Raw genomic sequence first — 257 nt, 5'->3', positions numbered from 1 at the left:
TTGTATTAAAATATGGCTTATATTTTAGCAAACCCCATTTAAATCCACGAATGAATCAATGTACGAAAATTAAGAAAAATTTGCAATGTTTCAGCAAAATCTCGAATTTTTAATACGAATTTCTAAAAAGAATTCAGGTATGCAGTTTTATATAATATAATATTGTGCGAATTTCAAATGTCTAAAAATTTGCGTTGCTTTTTGAGAATTTTATTATTATTATTATTATTATTATTATTATTATTATTATTATTATT

The sequence above is a fragment of the Rhagoletis pomonella genome, unplaced genomic scaffold (assembly GCF_013731165.1).
Source record: "Rhagoletis pomonella isolate Grant_MI unplaced genomic scaffold, Rhpom_1.0 Rhpom_scaffold_00006, whole genome shotgun sequence".
Taxonomy (NCBI): Eukaryota; Metazoa; Arthropoda; class Insecta; order Diptera; family Tephritidae; genus Rhagoletis; species Rhagoletis pomonella.
Note: the sequence above shows the minus strand (reverse complement) of the source record.